The following is a 21,262-nucleotide window of genomic DNA, read 5'->3' as shown; positions in this document are numbered from 1 at the left end:
TTGTAATTCTGTCTTATGGCAGCAGCTAATAGTTCAATAAATAATGCAAATAATAATGGTGAGAGTGAGCATCATTGCCTGGTTTCACAATGTAGGGAGAAGTTTGTGCAAGTTATTGTTGACAACTGATGCCATAGGTGAGGAGTATAATAGTTTAAACCAGTATATAAAGGATTGCCCAAAGCCAAACTTTTGTAGTGCTGTAAAAAGGAAGTTTACTTTGTCAAATAAATCCTGGTTGATCTAGATGTCTGAAGTAGGACATAACTTCTTCTAATCTTACTGATCGAGCTTTACTTATTATTATAAGATCTGTGTTGAGTGATATTGGGATAGCTTGAGCACTGACTAGGATCCTTATTTGGTTTAAATATTACTGATATTAATGCAATATTCATTTGTGTTGGAATATGTGATGTATGTTTTATTTAAATTACCATTCTGATAGAGTGGGGAGATAACTTGCCAGAAGAGTTTGTAGAACTCAGGAGGGTATCCATCTGGGTCTGGGGCTTTACTATTTGGCACTTCTGTTAAGAGCTTTCTCTGTTTCTTCAGTGGTTAATGGAATGTCTAGGTCTGCTGCCTGCTGGTTATTTCATTTGGGTAGTAGTATGTTATTTAAGAAGGCATTGATGTCCTCTCATTTTACATTTTTAGTATTAGAGGGCAGATTGTTATAGTACATTTTTAAAATATTGTTTATTGATTTAAGATCTTGAGTGATAGTTCCTGATGGTTCCTGAATTGTAGCTATGGCCATTTTTTCTTTATTTATTTTGAGTGGATTAGCAAGGTATTTTCCATATTTGTCGTTGTGTTCAAAGTGATTTTGCCTAAGTTGTGAGAGTAAGAACTTTCTCGTTAATGATTGTGTCCTGTTTATGCTGGTGTACTTTTATTATTTTTAGAGTTTATTTTGTGGGTTTTTCTGCATTGGTTCCATTTGGTTGTTGAATTTTTTTTCCCACTTTTGTTTTGCATTTCTTGTTCACTGTTTTTTCTGCACTAAGATATAATTTCCCCCCCAAGTGCTGCTTTTGCTGTTTCCCATAGAAGTATTGAGGAGATTTCTGATCGTTTATTTCCATGAAGGATGCCCATTCTCTCCTGAAAAAGGTATCAAAGTCTGAGTCTTTGAGTAGTGATATGTTGAGGTGCCATCAAGGTTTTGTTCTGTGTGTGTTTAATCTGAAAGTGCATGCTGATTCGTGCAAGGCCTGAGATGACTATGGGATGAATTGCTGTTTTAGAAATGTATGGTATAACAGTTTTACTGGCAAGAATACAGGAGTATGACTGGTGGAACTAGGTACATTCTATGGCCGTTGGGTTCTGTTGTCTCCATACATCTCCAAGGCCAAGGTCAAATATGAATTGTTGAGTTAAGATTTTGCTATGGACTGATTCATTTTATCTTTACTGTATTTTCAAAATGGTATTAAGGTCCTCACAATAAGAATTTGTTATCTATCTGACTGCAAGTGTGTAAGAGTTATGTCATCATTCAGTTTCTATACATGTATTTTCTTTGTTGTCTTACAGGTTTCGAGGATGCCATTACCCCTTCCCTCCCTGATGGTGCATCTATACATCAAGCGTCCATCCATCTGCCACTGTGTACAACTCGCTGTCTATCTGTCTGCACCTGTCTAACAGGTAGGTGATCATTCAGTTTCTATACATGAATTGACTTTCTTTTGTTGTCTTACAAGCTTTCAGGACTCCAGGACCCCCCCCCCTCCTTCCTAATGGTGGATCCATCAAACAAGGGTCTGTCCATTGCAACTGTGTGTGTGTCTCTCTATCTCTCTGACTGCAAGTGTGTAAGAATTAGGGGATCATTCAGTTTCTATACATGTATTGATTTTCTTTGTTTTACAGGTTCAGAGGATGCCATTTCCCATTTTCTCCCTGATGGTGCATCTGTCCATCAAGGGTCCGTCCATCTGTCACTGTGTACGGCTTGCTGTCTATCTGTTTGCTACTGTCTAACAGGTAGGTGATCATTCAGTTTCTATACATGTATTGATTATCTTTGTTGTCTTACAGGTTCAGTGGATGCCATTTCCCTTTCCCTCCCTGATGGTGCATCTGTCCATCAAGGGTCCATCCATCTGCCACTGTGTACGGCTCGCTGTCTATCTTTCTGCACCTGGTTAACAGGTAGATGATCGTTCAGTTTTTATGCATGTATTGATTTTCTTTGTTGTCTTACAGGTTTAGACGATGCCATTACCCCTTCCCTCCCTGATGGTGCATCTGTCCATCAAGTGTCCGTCCATCTGTCACTGTGTACGGCTTGCTGTCTATCTTTTTGCTACTGTCTAACAGGTAGGTGATCATTCAGTTTCTATGCATGTATTGATTTTCTTTGTTGTCTTACAGGTTCAGTGGATGCCATTTCCCTTTCCCTCCCTGATAGTGCATCTGTCCATCAAGGGTCCATCCATCTGCCACTGTGTACGGCTCGCTGTCCAACAGGTAGGTGATCATTCAGTTTCTATACATGTATTGATTTTCTTTTTTGTCTTACAGATTTAGAAGATGCCATTACTCCTTCCCTACCTGATGTTGCATCTGTCCATCAAGGGTCCATCCATCTGTCACTGTGTACGGCTCGCTGTCTATCTGTCTGCACCTGTCTAACAGGTAGGTGATCATTCAGTTTCTATACATGTATTGACTTTCTTTGTTGTCTTACAGGTTTAGAGGATGCCATTACCCCTTCCCTCCCTGATGGTGCATCTATCCATCAAGCATCCATCCATCTACCACTGTGTATGGCTCGCTGTCTATCTGTCTGCATCTGGTTAACAGGTAGGTGATCATTCAGTTTCTATACATGTATTGATTTTCTTTGTTGTCTTACAGGTTTAGAGGATGCCATTTTCCCTTCCATCCCTAATGGTGCATCTGTCCATCAAGGGTCCGTCCATCTGTCACTGTGTACGGCTCGCTGTCTATCTGTTTGCTACTGTCTAACAGGTAGGTGATCATTCAGGTTCTATACATGTATTGATTTACCTTGTTGTCTTACAGGTTCAGAGGATGCCATTTCCCCTTCCCTCCCTGATGGTGCATCTGTCCATCAAGGGTCCATCCATCTGTCACTGTGTTTGGCTCGCTGTCTATCTGTTTGCTACTGTCTAACAGGTAGGTGATCATTCAGGTTCTATACATGTATTGATTTTCTTTGTTGTCTTACAGGTTTAGAGGATGCCATTACCCCTTCCCTCACTGATTGTGCATCTGTCCATCAAGGGTCCATCCATCTGTCACTGTGTATGTCTTGGTGTCTATCTGTTTGCTACTGTCTAACAGGTAGGTGATCATCCAGTTTCTATACATGTATTGATTTTCTTTGTTGTCTTTCAGGATTAGAGGATGCCATTACCTCTTCCCTCCATGATTGTGCATTTGTCCATCAAGGGTCCATCCGTCTGTCACCGTTTACGGCTTGCAGTCTATCTGTTTGCTACTTTCTAAGAGGAAGGTAATCATTCAGTTTCTAAACATTTATTGATTTTCTTTGTTGTCTTACAAGTTTAGACGATGCCATTACCCCTTCCCTCCCTGATGGTGCATCTGTCTATCAAGGGTCCATCCATCTGCCACTGTGTACGGCTCGCTGTATTTCTGTCTGCACCTGGTTTACAGGTAGGTGATCATTCAGTTTCTATACATGTATTGATTTTCTTTGTTGTCTTTCAGGTTCCGAGGATGCCGTTACCCCTTCCCTCCCTGATTGTGCATCTGTCCATGAAGGGTCCATCCATCTCTCACTGTCTACGGCTCGCTGTCTATCTGTTTGCTACTGTCTAACAGGTAGGTGATCATTCAGTTTCTAAACATGTATTGATTTTCTTTGTTGTCTTACAGGTTTAGACGATGCCATTACCCCTTCCCTCCCTGATGTTGCATATGTCCATCAAGGGTCCATCCATCTGTCACTGTCTACGGTTCGCTGTATTTCTGTCTGCACCTGGTTAACAGGTAGGTGATCATTCAGTTTCTATACATGTATTGATTTTCTTTGATGTCTTTCAGGTTCCGAGGATGCCGTTACCCCTTCCCTCCCTGATTGTGCATCTGTCCATCAAGGGTCCATCCATCTCTCACTGTCTACGGCTCGCTGTTTATCTGTATGCTACTATCTAACAGGTAGGTAATCATTCAGGTTTTATACATGTATTGATTTTCTTTGTTGTGTTACAGGTTTAGACGATGCCGTTACCCCTTCCCTCCCTGATATTGTGTCTGTCCATCAAGGGTCCATCCATCTGCAACTGTGTACGACTCGCTGTCTTTCTGTGTGCACCTGTCTAACAGGTAGGTGATCATTCAGTTTCTAAACATGTATTGATTTTCTTTGTTGTCTTAAAGGTTTAGAGGATGCCGTTACCCCTTCCCTACCTGATGGTGCGTCTGTTCATCAAGGGTCCATCCATCTGCCACTGTGTATGGCTCGCTGTATTTCTGTCTGCACCTGTCTAACAGGTAGGTGATCATTCAGTTTCTAAACATGTATTGATTTTCTTTGTTGTCTTAAAGGTTTAGAGGATGCCGTTACCCCTTCCCTCCCTGATGGTGCGTCTCTCACTGTCTACGGCTCGCTGTTTATCTGTATGCTACTATCTAACAGGTAGGTAATCATTCAGGTTTTATACATGTATTGATTTTCTTTGTTGTGTTACAGGTTTAGAGGATGCCATTACCCCTTCCCTCCCTGATGGTGCTTCTGTTCATCAAGGGTCCATCCAACTGTCACTGTCTACGGCTCGCTGTCTATCTGTTTGCTACTGTCTAATAGGTAGGTGATCATTCAGTTTCTAAACATGTATTGATTTTCTTTGTTGTCTTACAAGTTTAGACGATTCCATTACCCCTTCCCTCCCTGATGTTGCATCTGTCCGTCAAGGGTCCATCCATCTGTCACTGTGTACGGCTTGCTGACTATTTGTTTCCTACTGTCTATCAGGTAGGTAATCATTCAGGTTTTATACATGTATTGATTTTCTTTGTTGTCTTACAGGTTTAGACGATGCCGTTACCTCTTCCCTCCATGATATTGCGTCTGTCCATCAAAGGTCCATCCGTCTGTCACTGTGTACGGCTTGCTGTCTATCTGTTTGCTACTTTCTAAGAGGTAGGTGATCATTCATTTTCTAAACATGTATTGATTTCCTTTGTTGTCTTACAGGTTTAGACGATGCCATTACCCCTTCCCTCCCAGATGTTCCATATATCCATCAAGGGTCCATCCATCTGTCACTGTCTACGGTTCGCTGTATTTCTGTCTGCACCTGGTTAACAGGTAGGTGATCATTCAGTTTCTATACATGTATTGATTTTCTTTGTTGTCTTACATGTTTAGACGATGCCGTTACCCCTTCCCTCCCTGATATTGCGTCTGTCCATCAAGGGTCCATCCGTCTGTCACTGTGTACGGCTTGCTGTCTATCTGTTTGCTACTGTCTAACACGTAGGTGATCATTCAGTTTCTAAACATGTATTGATTTTCTTTGTTGTCTTACAGGTTTAGACGATGCCGATACCCCTTCCCTCCCTGATGGTGCATCTGTCCATCAAGGGTCTATCCATCTGTCACTATCTACGGCTCGCTGTATTTCTGTCTGCACCTGGTTAACAGGTAGGTGATCATTCAGTTTCTATTCATGTATTGATTTTATTTGTTGTCTTTCAGGTTTAGACGATGCCGATACCTCTTTCCTCCCTGATGGTGCATCTGTCCATCAAGGGTCCATCCATCTGTCACTGTCTACGGCTCGCTGTATTTCTATCTGCACCTGGTTAACAGGTAGGTGATCATTCAGTTTCTATACATGCATTGGTTTTCTTTGTTGTCTTTCAGGTTCCGAGGATGCTGTTACCCCTTCCCTCCCTGATGGTGCATCTGTCTATCAAGGGTCCATCCATCTGCCACTGTGTACGGCTCGCTGTATTTCTGTCTGCACCTGGTTAACAGGTAGGTAATCATTCAGTTTCTATACATGTATTGATTTTATTTGTTGTCTTTCAGGTTCCGAGGATGCCGTTACCTCTTCCCTCCCTGATTGTTTAGAACTGAATGATCACCTACCTGTTAGACAGTAGCAAACAGATAGACAGCGAGCCGTACACAGTGACAGATGGATGGACCCTTGATGGACAGATGAACAATCAGAGAGGGAAGGAGTAACGGCATCCTCGGAACCTGAAAGACAACAAAGAAAATCAATACATTGTTAGAAACTGAATGATCACCTACGTGTTAGAGGATGCGGTTACCCCTTCCCTCCCTGATTGTGCATCTGTCCATCAACGGTCCATCCATCTCTCACTGTAAACGGCTGTCTGACTTTCTGTTTGCTCCTGTCTAACAGGTAGGTGATCATTCAGTTTCTAAACATGTATTGATTTTCTTTGTTGTCTTACAGGTTTAGACGATGCCATTACCCCTTCCCTCCCTGATGTTGCATATGTCCATCAAGGGTCCATCCATCTGTCACTGTCTACGGTTCGCTGTATTTCTGTCTGCACCTGGTTAACAGGTAGGTGATCATTCAGTTTCTATACATGTATTGATTTTCTTTGATGTCTTTCAGGTTCCGAGGATGCCGTTACCCCTTCCCTCCCTGATTGTGCATCTGTCCATCAAGGGTCCATCCATCTCTCACTGTCTACGGCTCGCTGTTTATCTGTATGCTACTATCTAACAGGTAGGTAATCATTCAGGTTTTATACATGTATTGATTTTCTTTGTTGTGTTACAGGTTTAGACGATGCCGTTACCCCTTCCCTCCCTGATATTGTGTCTGTCCATCAAGGGTCCATCCATCTGCAACTGTGTACGACTCGCTGTCTTTCTGTGTGCACCTGTCTAACAGGTAGGTGATCATTCAGTTTCTAAACATGTATTGATTTTCTTTGTTGTCTTAAAGGTTTAGAGGATGCCGTTACCCCTTCCCTACCTGATGGTGCGTCTGTTCATCAAGGGTCCATCCATCTGCCACTGTGTATGGCTCGCTGTATTTCTGTCTGCACCTGTCTAACAGGTAGGTGATCATTCAGTTTCTAAACATGTATTGATTTTCTTTGTTGTCTTAAAGGTTTAGAGGATGCCGTTACCCCTTCCCTACCTGATGGTGCGTCTGTTCATCAAGGGTCCATCCATCTGCCACTGTGTATGGCTCGCTGTATTTCTGTCTGCACCTGTCTAACAGGTAGGTGATCATTCAGTTTCTAAACATGTATTGATTTTCTTTGTTGTCTTAAAGGTTTAGAGGATGCCATTACCCCTTCCCTCCCTGATGGTGCATCTGTCCATCAAGGGTCCATCCATCTGTCACTGTGTATGGCTTGCTGTCTATCTGTTTGCTACTTTCTAACAGGTAGGTGATCATTCAGTTTCTAAACAGTTATTGATTTTCTTTGTTGTCTTACAGGTTTAGAGGATGCCATTACCCCTTCCCTCCCTGATGGTGCATCTGTCTATCAAGGGTCCATCCATCTGCCACTTTGTACGGCTCGCTGGATATCTGTCTGCACCTGGTTAACAGGTAGGTGATCATTCAGTTTCTATACATGTAATGACTTTCTTTGTTGTCTTTCAGGTTTAGAGGATGCCATTACCCCTTCCATCCCTGATTGTGCATCTGTCCATCAAGGGTCCATCCATTTCTCACTGTCTACGGCTCGCTGTCTATCTCTTTGCTACTGTCTAACAGGTAGGTGATCATTCAGTTTCTAAACATGTATTGATTTTCTTTGTTGTCTTACAGGTTTAGAGGATGCCATTACCCCATCCCTACCTGATGGTGCGTCTGTTCATCAAGGGTCCATCCATCTGTCACTGTGTATGGCTTGCTGTCTGTGTTTGCTACTGTCTAACAGGTAGGTGATCATTCAGTTTCTAAACATGTATTGATTTTCTTTGTTGTCTTTCAGGTTCCGAGGATGCCGTTTCTCCTTCCCTCTCTGATTGTGCATCTGTCCATCAATGGTCCATCCATCTGTCACTGTTTACGGCTTGCTGTCTATCTGTTTGCTACTGTCTAACAGGTAGGTGATCATTCAGTTTCTAAACATGTATTGATTTTCTTTGTTGTCTTACAGGTTTAGACCATGCCGTTACCCCTTCCCTCCCTGATGGTGCATCTGTCCTTCAAGGGTCCATCCATCTGCAACTGTGTACGACTCGCTGTCTTTCTGTATGCACCTGTCTAACAGGTAGGTGATCATTCAGGTTCTATACATGTATTGATTTTCTTTGTTGTCTTACAAGTTTAGACGATTCCATTATCCCTTTCCTCCCTGATGTTGCATCTGTACATCAAGGTTCCATCCATCTGTCACTATCTACGGCTCGCTGTATTTCTGTCTGCACCTGGTTAACAGGTAGGTTATCATTCAGTTTCTATACATGTATTGATTTTCTTTGTTGTCTTTCAGGTTCCGAGGATGCCGTTACCCCTTCCCTCCCTGATTGTGCATCTGTCCATCAAGGGTCCATCCATCTGTCACTGTGTATGGCTTACTGTCTCTCTGTTTGCTACTTTCTAACAGGTAGGTCATCATTCAGTTTCTAAACAGTTTTTGATTTTCTTTGTTGTCTTACAGGTTTAGACGATTCCCTTACCCCTTTCCTCCCTGATGTTGCATCTGTACATCAAGGGTCCATCCATCTGTCACTATCTACGGCTCGCTGTATTTCTGTCTGCACCTGGTTAACACGTAGGTTATCATTCAGTTTCTATACATGTATTGATTTTCTTTGTTGTCTTACAGGTTTAGACGATGCCGTTACCCCTTCCCTCCCTGATATTGTGTGTCCATCAAGGGTCCATCCATCTGCAACTGTGTACGGCTCACTGTCTTTCTGTCTGCACCTGTCTAACAGGTAGGTGATCATTCAGTTTCTAAACATGTATTGATTTTCTTTGTTGTCTTACAGGTTTAGACAATGCCATTACCCCTTCCCTCCCTGATGGTGCATCTGTCCATCAAGTGTCCATCCCTCTGCAACTGTGTACGGCTCGCTGTCTGTCTGTCTGCACCTGTCCAACAGGTAGGTGATCATTCAGTTTCTATACATGTATTGATTTTCTTTGTTGTCTTACAGGTGTAGTATATTCATTGGCTTTGCAGATGTTCATAGGCCTGAAGGAATGGTATGGAGTTGAGGAGTGATATGGTAAGCCACACAGGGTAGATGTAGAAAAGAAAGGGGGCCCCGTTTCTTGACCAAATATACACAAATTGAACAGACATAAGATGCTGTTTAGTATTGGACATCCCTTTGGGCAGACGTGTCAGTGATTTAAACGCTGTCCAGATGTGGCCATGGACCACGTATGTAATGGTGGAGCTAATGACTGTTCCTTATGGATGAAATGCAAACATTCCATATATGGCAACATTCCAACAGAATATGACGTGAAATAGGGTATAAAAACTCAAGGTATTCCTAAGTCGGGAAGAGAGAGAGACCGAGGGGCACCCAGAATTGGCAGACTCTATCCACACTGTTCTTTCGATTGAAATAAAATATATTATTGTTACAACTAAAGACGGTGGTTACAGACTCTCCTTTTTGAATAACAAGTCCATCTCCAGAGGAAGACGAACCGAGACGACACAGGTTTAGAGGATGCCATTACCCCTTCCCTCCCTGATGGTTCATCTGTCCATCAAAAGTCCATCTATCTGCCACTGTGTACGGCTCGCTGTCTATCTGGTTGCACATGTCCAACAGGTAGGTGATCATTTAGGTTCCTTACATGTATTGATATTCTTTGTTGTCTTACAGGTTTAGACGATTCCATTACCCCTTCCCTCCCTGATGTTGCATCTGTCCATCAAGGGTCCATCCATCTGTCACTATCTACGGCTCGCTGTATTTCTGTCTGCACCTGGTTAACAGGTAGGTGATAATTCAGTTTCTATACATGTATTGATTTTCTTTGTTGTCTTACAGGTTTAGAGGATGCCATTTCCCGTTTTCTCCCTGATGGTGCATCTGTCCATCAAGTGTCCATCCATCTGTCACTGTGTACGGCTCGCTGTCTATCTGGTTGCACATGTCCAACAGGTAGGTGATCATTTAGGTTCCTTACATGTATTGATATTCTTTGTTGTCTTACAGGTTTAGACGATTCCATTACCCCTTCCCTCCCTGATGTTGCATCTGTCCATCAAGGGTCCATCCATCTGTCACTATCTACGGCTCGCTGTATTTCTGTCTGCACCTGGTTAACAGGTAGGTGATCATTCAGGTTCTTTACATGTATTGATATTCTTTGTTGTCTTACAGGTTTAGAGGATGCCATTACCCCTTCCCTCCCTGATTCTGCATCTGTCCATCAAGGGTCCATCCATCTGTCACTATCTACGGCTCGCTGTATTTCTGTCTGCACCTGGTTAACAGGTAGTTTATCATTCAGTTTCTATACATGTATTGATTTTCTTTGTTGTCTTACAGGTTTAGACGATGCCATTACCCCTTCCCTCTCTGATATTGTCTGTCCATCAAGGGTCCATCCATCTGTCACTGTGTACGGCTTGCTGACTATCTGTTTGCTACTATATAACAGGTAGATAATCATTCAGGTTTTATACATGTATTGATTTTCTTTGTTGTCTTTCAGGTTTAGAGGATGCCATTACCCCTTCCCTCTCTGATGGTGCATCTGTTTATCAAGGGTCCATCCATCTGTCACTGTGTACGGCTTGCTGTCTATCTCTTTGCTATTGTCTAACAGGTAGGTGATCATTCAGGTTCTATACATATATTGATTTTCTTTGTTGTCTTACAGGTTTAGACGATGCCATTACCCCTTCCCTCCCTGATGGTGCATCTGTCTATCAAGGGTCCATCCATCTGCCACTGTGTATAGCTCGCTGTATTTCTTTCTGCACCTGGTTAACAGGTAGGTGATCATTCAGTTTCTATACATGTATTGATTTTCCTTGTTGTCTATCAGGTTCTGAGGATGCTGTTACCCCTTCCCTCACTGATTGTGCATCTGTCCATCAAGGGTCCATCCATCTGTCACTGTGTATGTCTTGGTGTCTATCTGTTTGCTACTGTCTAACAGGTAAGTAATCATTCAGGTTTTATACATGTATTGATTTTCTTTGTTGTCTTACAGGTTTAGACGATGCCGTTACCTCTTCCCTCCCTGATTTTGCGTCTGTCCATCAAGGGTCCATCCGTCTGTCACTGTGTACGGCTTGCTGTCTATCTGTTTGCTACTTTCTAAGAGGTAGGTGATCATTCAGTTTCTAAACATGTATTGATTTCCTTTGTTGTCTTACAGGTTTAGACGATGCCATTACCCCTTTCCTCCCTCATGGTGCATCTGTTCATCAAGGGTCCATCCATCTGCCACTGTGTATGGCTCGCTGTATTTCTTTCTGCACCTGCTTAACAGGTAGGTGATCATCCAGTTTCTATACATGTATTGATTTTCTTTGTTGTCTTTCAGGATTAGAGGATGCCATTACCTCTTCCCTCCATGATTGTGCATTTGTCCATCAAGGGTCCATCCGTCTGTCACCGTTTACGGCTTGCAGTCTATCTGTTTGCTACTTTCTAAGAGGAAGGTAATCATTCAGTTTCTAAACATTTATTGATTTTCTTTGTTGTCTTACAAGTTTAGACGATGCCATTACCCCTTCCCTCCCTGATGGTGCATCTGTCTATCAAGGGTCCATCCATCTGCCACTGTGTACGGCTCGCTGTATTTCTGTCTGCACCTGGTTTACAGGTAGGTGATCATTCAGTTTCTATACATGTATTGATATTCTTTGTTGTCTTTCAGGTTCCGAGGATGCCGTTACCCCTTCCCTCCCTGATTGTGCATCTGTCCATGAAGGGTCCATCCATCTCTCACTGTCTACGGCTCGCTGTCTATCTGTTTGCTACTGTCTAACAGGTAGGTGATCATTCAGTTTCTAAACATGTATTGATTTTCTTTGTTGTCTTACAGGTTTAGACGATGCCATTACCCCTTCCCTCCCTGATGTTGCATATGTCCATCAAGGGTCCATCCATCTGCCACTGTGTATGGCTCGCTGTATTTCTGTCTGCACCTGTCTAACAGGTAGGTGATCATTCAGTTTCTAAACATGTATTGATTTTCTTTGTTGTCTTAAAGGTTTAGAGGATGCCGTTACCCCTTCCCTCCCTGATGGTGCGTCTCTCACTGTCTACGGCTCGCTGTTTATCTGTATGCTACTATCTAACAGGTAGGTAATCATTCAGGTTTTATACATGTATTGATTTTCTTTGTTGTGTTACAGGTTTAGAGGATGCCATTACCCCTTCCCTCCCTGATGGTGCTTCTGTTCATCAAGGGTCCATCCAACTGTCACTGTCTACGGCTCGCTGTCTATCTGTTTGCTACTGTCTAATAGGTAGGTGATCATTCAGTTTCTAAACATGTATTGATTTTCTTTGTTGTCTTACAAGTTTAGACGATTCCATTACCCCTTCCCTCCCTGATGTTGCATCTGTCCGTCAAGGGTCCATCCATCTGTCACTCTGTACGGCTTGCTGACTATTTGTTTGCTACTGTCTATCAGGTAGGTAATCATTCAGGTTTTATACATGTATTGATTTTCTTTGTTGTCTTACAGGTTTAGACGATGCCGTTACCTCTTCCCTCCCTGATATTGCGTCTGTCCATCAAAGGTCCATCCGTCTGTCACTGTGTACGGCTTGCTGTCTATCTGTTTGCTACTTTCTAAGAGGTAGGTGATCATTCATTTTCTAAACATGTATTGATTTCCTTTGTTGTCTTACAGGTTTAGACGATGCCATTTCCCCTTCCCTCCCAGATGTTGCATATATCCATCAAGGGTCCATCCATCTGTCACTGTTTACGGTTCGCTGTATTTCTGTCTGCACCTGGTTAACAGGTAGGTGATCATTCAGTTTCTATACATGTATTGATTTTCTTTGTTGTCTTACATGTTTAGACGATGCCGTTACCCCTTCCCTCCCTGATATTGCGTCTGTCCATCAAGGGTCCATCCGTCTGTCACTGTGTACGGCTTTGTGTCTATCTGTTTGCTACTGTCTAACACGTAGGTGATCATTCAGTTTCTAAACAGTTATTGATTTTCTTTGTTGTCTTACAGGTTTAGACGATGCCGATACCCCTTCCCTCCCTGATGGTGCATCTGTCCATCAAGGGTCCATCCATCTGTCACTATCTACGGCTCGATGTATTTCTGTCTGCACCTGGTTAACAGGTAGGTGATCATTCAGTTTCTATTCATGTATTGATTTTATTTGTTGTCTTTCAGGTTTAGACGATGCCGATACCTCTTTCCTCCCTGATGGTGCATCTGTCCATCAAGGGTCCATCCATCTGTCACTGTCTACGGCTCGCTGTATTTCTATCTGCACCTGGTTAACAGGTAGGTGATCATTCAGTTTCTATACATGCATTGGTTTTCTTTGTTGTCTTTCAGGTTCCGAGGATGCTGTTACCCCTTCCCTCCCTGATGGTGCATCTGTCTATCAAGGGTCCATCCATCTGCCACTGTGTACGGCTCGCTGTATTTCTGTCTGCACCTGGTTAACAGGTAGGTAATCATTCAGTTTCTATACATGTATTGATTTTATTTGTTGTCTTTCAGGTTCCGAGGATGCCGTTACCCCTTCCCTCCCTGATTGTTTAGAACTGAATGATCACCTACCTGTTAGACAGTAGCAAACAGATAGACAGCGAGCCGTACACAGTGACAGATGGATGGACCCTTGATGGACAGATGAACAATCAGAGAGGGAAGGAGTAACGGCATCCTCGGAACCTGAAAGACTACAAAGAAAATCAATACATGTTTAGAAACTGAATGATCACCTACGTGTTAGAGGATGCGGTTACCCCTTCCCTCCCTGATTGTGCATCTGTCCATCAACGGCCCATCCATCTGTCACTGTAAACGGCTGTCTGACTTTCTGTTTGCTCCTGTCTAACAGGTAGGTAATCATTCAGGTTTTATACATGTATTGATTTTCTTTGTTGACTTTCAGGTTCCGAGGATGCCGTTACCCCTTCCCTCCCTGATTGTGCATCTGTCCATTAAGGGTCCATCCATCTGTCACTGTGCACGGCTTGCTGTCTATGTGTTTGCTACTGTCTAATAGGTAGATGATCATTCAGTTTCTAAACATGTATTGATTTTCTTTGTTGTCTTTCAGGTTCCGAGGATGCCGTTACTCCTTCCCTCTCTGATTTTGCATCTATCCATCAAGGGTCCATCCATCTGTCACTGTGTACGGCTTGCTGACTATCTGTTTGCTACTATCTAACAGGTAGGTAATCATTCAGGTTTTATACATGTATTGATTTTCTTTGTTGTCTTACAGGTTTAGACGATGCCGTTACCCCTTCCCTCCCTGATATTGTGTCTGTCCATCAAGGGTCCATCCATCTGCAACTGTGTACAACTCGCTGTCTTTCTGTGTGCACCTGTCTAACAGGTAGGTGATCATTCAGTTTCTAAACATGTATTGATTTTCTTTGTTGTCTTAAAGGTTTAGAGGATGCCGTTACCCCTTCCCTCCCTGATGGTGCGTCTGTTCATCAAGGGTCCATCCATCTGTCACTGTACGGCTTGCTGTCTATCTGTTTGCTACTGTCTAACAGGTAGGTGATCATTCAGGTTCTATACATGTATTGATTTTCTTTGTTGTCTTACATGTTTAGACAATGCCGTTACCCCTTCCCTCCCTGATATTGCGTCTGTCCATCAAGGGTCCATCCGTCTGTCACTGTGTACGGCTTGCTGTCTATCTGTTTGCTACTTTCTAAGAGGTAGGTGATCATTCAGTTTCCAAACATATATTGATTTTCTTTGTTGTCTTACAGGTTTAGAGGATGCCATTACCCCTTCCCTCCCTGATGGTGCATCTGTCCATCAAGGGTCCATCCATCTGTCACTGTGTATGGCTTGCTGTCTATCTGTTTGCTACTTTCTAACAGGTAGGTGATCATTCAGTTTCTAAACAGTTATTGATTTTCTTTGTTGTCTTACAGGTTTAGAGGATGCCATTACCCCTTCCCTCCCTGATGGTGCATCTGTCTATCAAGGGTCCATCCATCTGCCACTTTGTACGGCTCGCTGTATATCTGTCTGCACCTGGTTAACAGGTAGGTGATCATTCAGTTTCTATACATGTAATGACTTTCTTTGTTGTCTTTCAGGTTTAGAGGATGCCATTACCCCTTCCATCCCTGATTGTGCATCTGTCCATCAAGGGTCCATCCATTTCTCACTGTCTACGGCTCGCTGTCTATCTCTTTGCTACTGTCTAACAGGTAGGTGATCATTCAGTTTCTAAACATGTATTGATTTTCTTTGTTGTCTTACAGGTTTAGAGGATGCCATTACCCCATCCCTACCTGATGGTGCATCTCTCCATCAAGGTTCCAATCATCTGTCACTGTGTACGGCTCACTTTCTATCTGTCTGCTACTGTCTAACAAGTAGGTGATCATTCAGTTTCTAAACATGTATTGATTTTCTTTGTTGTCTTACAGGTTTAGAGGATGCCATTACCCCATCCCTACCTGATGGTGCATCTGTTCATCAAGGGTCCATCCATCTGTCACTGTTTACGGCTTGCTGTCTATCTGTTTGCTACTATCTAACAGGTAGGTGATCATTCAGTTTCTAAACATGTATTGATTTTCTTTGTTGTCTTACAGGTTTAGACGATGCCGTTACCCCTTCCCTCCCTGATGGTGCATCTGTCCTTCAAGGGTCCATCCATCTGCAACTGTGTACAACTCGCTGTCTTTCTGTATGCACCTGTCTAACAGGTAGGTGATCATTCAGGTTCTATACATGTATTGATTTTCTTTGTTGTCTTACAGGTTTAGAGGATGCCATTACCCCCTCCCTCCCTGATGGTGCATCTGTCTATCAAGAGTCCATCCATCTGCCACTGTGTACGGCTCGCTGTATTTCTGTCTGCACCTGGTTAAAAGATAGGTGATTATTCTGTTTCTATACATGTATTGATTTTCTTTGTTGTCTTTCAGGTTCTGAGGATGCCGTTACCCCTTCCCTCCCTGATTGTGCATCTGTCCATCAAGGGTCCATCCATCTGTCACTGTGTACGCTTGCTGACTATCTGTTTGCTACTGTGTAACAGGTAGGTGATCATTCAGTTTCTAAACATGTATTGATTTTCATTGTTGTCTTACAAGTTTAGACGATTCCATTATCCCTTTCCTCCCTGATGTTGCATCTGTACATCAAGGGTCCATCCATCTGTCACTATCTACGGCTCGCTGTATTTCTGTCTGCACCTGGTTAACAGGTAGGTTATCATTCAGTTTCTATACATGTATTGATTGTCTTTGTTGTCTTTCAGGTTCCGAGGATGCCGTTACCCCTTCCCTCCCTGATTGTGCATCTGTCCATCAAGGGTCCATCCGTCTGTCACTGTGTATGGCTTACTGTCTCTCTGTTTGCTACTTTCTAACAGGTAGGTCATCATTCAGTTTCTAAACAGTTTTTGATTTTCTTTGTTGTCTTACAGGTTTAGACGATTCCATTACCCCTTTCCTCCCTGATGTTGCATCTGTACATCAAGGGTCCATCCATCTGTCACTATCTACGGCTCGCTGTATTTCTGTCTGCACCTGGTTAACACGTAGGTTATCATTCAGTTTCTATACATGTATTGATTTTCTTTGTTGTCTTACAGGTTTTGACGATGCCGTTACCCCTTCCCTCCCTGATATTGTCTGTCCATCAAGGGTCCATCCATCTGCAACTGTGTACGGCTCACTGTCTTTCTGTCTGCACCTGTCTAACAGGTAGGTGATCATTCAGTTTCTATACATGTATTGATTTTCTTTGTTGTCTTTCAGGATTAGAGGATGCCGTTACCCCTTCCCTCCGTGATTGTGCATCTGTCCATCAAGGGTCCATCCGTCTGTCACTGTGTACGGCTTGCTGTCTATCTGTTTGCTACTTTCTAAGAGGTAGGTGATCATTCAGTTTCTAAACATGTATTGATTTCCTTTGTTGTCTTACAGGTTTAGACGATGCCATTACCCCTTCCCTCCCTGATTGTTCGTCTGTTCATCAAGGGTCCATCCATCTGCCACTGTGTATGGCTCGCTGTATTTCTTTCTGCACCTACTTAACAGGTAGGTGATCATTCAGTTTCTATACATGTATTGATTTTCTTTGTTGTCTTACAGGTTTAGAGGATGCCATTACCCCTTCCGTCCCTGATGGTGCATCTGTCCTTCAAGGGTCCATCCATCTGCAACTGTGTACGACTCGCTGTCTTTCTGTATGCACCTGTCTAACAGGTAGATGATCATTCAGTTTCTAAACAGTTATTGATTTTCTATGTTGTCTTACAGGTTTAGAGGATGCCATTACCCCTTCCGGCCCTGATGGTGCATCTGTCCTTCAAGGGTCCATCCATCTGCAACTGTGTACGACTCGCTGTCTTTCTGTATGCACCTGTCTAACAGGTAGGTAATCATTCAGTTTCTAAACATTTATTGATTTTCTTTGTTGTCTTACAGGTTTAGAGGATGCCATTACCCCTTCCCTCCCTGATGGTGCATCTGTCCATCAAGGGTCCATCCGTCTGTCACTGTGTACGGCTTGCTGTCTTTCTATTTGCTTCTTTCTAACAGATAGGTGATCATTCAGTTTCTAAACATGTATTGATTTTCTTTGTTGTCTTACAGGTTTAGACAATGCCATTACCCCTTCCCTCCCTGATGGTGCATCTGTCTATCAAGGGTCCATCCATCTGCCACTGTGTATGGCTCGCTGTATTTCTATCTGCACCTGGTTAACAGGTAGATGATCATTCAGTTTGTAAACATGTATTGATTTTCTTTGTTGTCTATCAGGTTCTGAGGGTGCCGTTACCCCTTCCCTCCCTGATTGTGCATCTGTCCATCAAGGGTCCATCCATCTGTCACTGTGTACGGCTTGCTGACTATCTGTTTGCTACTGTCTAACAGGTAGGTAATCATTCAGGTTTTATACATGTATTGATTTTCTTTGTTGTCTTACAGGTTTAGACGATGCCGTTACCCCTTCCCTCCCTGATATTGCGTCTGTCCATCAAGGGTCCATCCATCTGTCACTGTCTATGGTTCGCTGTATTTCTGTCTGCACCTGCTTAACAGGTAGGTGATCATTCAGTTTCTATACATGTATTGATTTTCTTTGTTGTCTTACAGGTTTAGAGGATGCCATTACCCCTTCCCTCCCTGATGGTGCATCTGTCCATCAAGGGTCCATCCGTCTGTCACGGTGTATGGCTTGCTGTTTATCTGTTTGCTACTTTCTAACAGGTAGGTGATCATTTAGTTTCTAAACAGTTATTGGTTTTCTTTGTTGTCTTACAGGTTTAGAGAATGCCATTACCCCTTCCCTTCCTGATGTTGCATATGTCCATCAAGGGTCCATCCATCTGTCACTGTCTACGGTTCGCTGTATTTCTGTCTGCACCTGGTTAACAGGTAGGTGATCATTCAGTTTCTATACATGTATTGATTTTCTTTGTTGTCTTACAGGTTTAGACGATGCCATTACCCCTTCCCTCCCTGATGGTGCATCTGTCCATCAAGGGTCCATCCTTTTGTCACTTTGTATGGCTTGCTGTCTATCTGTTTGCTACTTTCTAACAGGTAGGTGATCATTTAGTTTCTAAACAGTTATTGATTTTCTTTGTTGTCTTACAGGTTTAGAGGATGCCATTACCCCTTCCCTCCCTGATGGTGCATCTGTCTATCAAGGGTCCATCCATCTGCCTCTGTGTACGGCTCACTATATATCTGTCTGCACCTGGTTAACAGGTAGGTGATCAGTCAGTTTCTAAACATGTATTGATTTTCTTTGTTGTCTTACAGGTTTAGAGGATGCCATTACCCCTTCCCTCCCTGATTGTGCATCTGTCCATCAAGGGTCCATCCGTCTGTCACTGTGTACGGCTTGCTGTCTATTTGTTTGCTACTGTCTAACAGGTAGGTGATTATTCAGGTTCTATACATGTATTGATTTTCTTTGTTGTCTTACAGGTTTAGACGATGCCATTACCCCTTCCCTCCCTGATGGTGCATCTGTCCATCAAGGGTCCATCCATCTGTCACTGTCTACGGCTCGCTGTCTTTCTGTCTGCACCTGTCTAACACGTAGGTGATTATTCAGTTTCTATACATGTATTGATTTTCTTTGTTGTCTTACAGGTTTAGACAATGCCGTTACCCCTTCCCTCCCTGATATTGCGTCTGTCCATCAAGGGTCCATCCGTCTGTCACTGTGTATGGCTTGCTGTCTATCTGTTTGCTACTTTCTAACAGGTAGGTGATCATTCAGTTTCTAAACAGTTATTGATTTTCTTTGTTCTCTTACAGGTTTAGAGGACGCCATTACCCCTTCCCTCCCTGATGGTGCATCTGTCTATCAAGTGTCCATCCACCTGCCACTGTGTATGGCTCGCTGTATATCTGTCTGCACCTGGTTTACAGGTAGGTGATTATTCAGTTTCTATACATGTATTGATTTTCTTTGTTCTCTTTCAGGTTCCGAGGATGCCGTTACCCCTTCCCTCCCTGATGGTGCATCTGTCCATCAAGGGTCCAATCATCTGTCTCTGTGTACGGCTCACTTTCTATCTGTCTGCTACTGTCTAACAGGTAGGTGATTATTCAGTTTCTAAACATGTATTGATTTTCTTTTTTGTCTTACAAGTTTAGACGATTCCATTACCCCTTCCCTCCCTGATGTTGCATATGTACATCAAGGGTCCATCCATCTGTCACTGTCTATGGCTCGCTGTATTTCTGTCTGCACCTGGTTAACAGGTAGGTGATCATTCAGTTTCTAAACATGTATTGATTTTCTTTGTTGTCTTTCAGGTTCCGAGGATGCCGTTATCCCTTCCCTCCCTGATTGTGCATCTGTCCATCAAGTGTCCATCCATCTGTCACTGTGTATGGCTTGCTGTCTATCTGTTTGCTACTTTCTAACAGGTAGGGGATCATTCAGTTTCTAAACAGTTATTGATTTTCTATGTTGTCTTACAGGTTTAGAGGATGCCATTACCCCTTCCCTCCCTGATGGTGCGTCTGTTCATCAAGGGTCCATCCATCTGCCACTGTCTACGGCTCGCTGTATTTCTGTCTACACCTGGTTAACAGGTAGGTGATCATTCAGTTTCTATGCATGTATTGATTTTCTTTGTTGTCTTACAGGTTTAGACGATGCCATTACCCCTTCCCTCTCTGATGTTGCATATGTCCATCAAGGGTCCATCCATCTGTCACTGTCTATGGTTCGCTGTATTTCTGTCTGCACCTGGTTAACAGGTAGGTGATCATTCAGTTTCTATACATGTATTGATTTTCTTTGTTTTTCAGGTTCCGAGGATGCCGTTACCCCTTCCCTCCCTGATTGTGCATCTGTCCATCAAGGGTCCAATCATCTTTCACTGTGTACGGCTCACTTTCTATCTGTCTGCTACTGTCTAACAGGTAGGTGATCATTCAGTTTCTAAACATGTATTGAATTTCTTTGTTGTCTTTCAGGTTCTGAGGATGCCGTTACTCCTTCCCTCTCTGATTGTGCATCTGTCCATCAAGAGTCCATCCATCTGTCACTGTGTACGGCTTGCTGACTATCTGTTTGCTACTATCTAACAGGTAGGTAATCATTCAGGTTTTATACATGTATTGATTTTCTTTGTTGTCTTACATGTTTAGACGATGCCGTTACCCCTTCCCTCCCTGATATTGTGTCTGTCCATCAAGGGTCCATCCATCTGCAACTGTGTACGATTCGCTGTCTTTCTGTGTGCACCTGTCTAACAGGTAGGTGATCATTCAGTTTCTAAACATGTTTTGATTTTCTTTTTTGTCTTAAAGGTTTAGACGATGCCGTTACCCCTTCCCTCCCTGACATTGTGTCTGTCCATCAAGGGTCCATCCATCTGTCACTGTGTACGGCTTGCTGTCTATGTGTTTGCTACTGTCTAACAGGTAGGTGATCATTCAGTTTCTAAACATGTATTGATTTTCTTTGTTGTCTTTCAGGTTCCGAGGATGCCGTTACTCCTTCCCTCTCTGATTGTGCATCTGTCCATCAATGGTCCATCCATCTGTCACTGTGTACGGCTTGCTGACTATCTGTTTGCTACTATCTAACAGGCAGGTAATCATTCAGGTTTTATACATGTATTGATTTTCTTTGTTGTCTTTCA

This window comes from Salminus brasiliensis, chromosome 3 (genome assembly GCF_030463535.1).
Source record: "Salminus brasiliensis chromosome 3, fSalBra1.hap2, whole genome shotgun sequence".
Taxonomy (NCBI): domain Eukaryota; kingdom Metazoa; phylum Chordata; class Actinopteri; order Characiformes; family Bryconidae; genus Salminus; species Salminus brasiliensis.
The sequence above is the reverse complement of the archived record's forward strand: the minus strand, read 5'-3'. Positions refer to the sequence as shown.